The following is a 593-nucleotide window of genomic DNA, read 5'->3' on the forward strand; positions in this document are numbered from 1 at the left end:
CTAGAAGAAAGGGTTTTTAAAGTTTTTACCACAAAGAAAGAAATGTTTGGGGAGATCTGATTTAAATATTGGAATATCACGTGGTATTCCGTGAATATGTATGATTTTATGTCTTTAGGGATCAGTTAAAAATAACTGTCTGGTGGTATGGTCCTCCCCACCTGCTGGGGGTGCTCCTGTGAAGGTCCACCCTGGTCCCAGTCAGTGGAGGTGGGAGCCATGCTCCTCAATGAGATGATCCAATTGAATATCATTCATTTTACTTTCAAACGGTCTTGTCAGTTTTTCGCTTTCTTTCTTGTCATTTTCTAAAGTATCCCAGACCTGTTAACCATTCTGTCACTTTTTCTGCTGAGGTACCTTTCTCCAGTCACCTAAAACAGAACTCCACCCATCCCTTCTCTCTGAGTATCATTTCTTCCCATTTAGTTGGTCATTAATAACTTCCTCATTTGTATCTGCAATACCTTTTGGCACTATTTGGAGAGTCCCCTATATCTCTGACACTACCTGAAGTCAAAATAAAAGCACTCTTTTAATCATTAAAAAATTAAAACATTTTATTAAAATTTTAAAAAGAATAAGGGAAAAGA

Source organism: Sciurus carolinensis, chromosome 15 (genome assembly GCF_902686445.1).
Source record: "Sciurus carolinensis chromosome 15, mSciCar1.2, whole genome shotgun sequence".
Classification (NCBI taxonomy): Eukaryota; Metazoa; Chordata; class Mammalia; order Rodentia; family Sciuridae; genus Sciurus; species Sciurus carolinensis.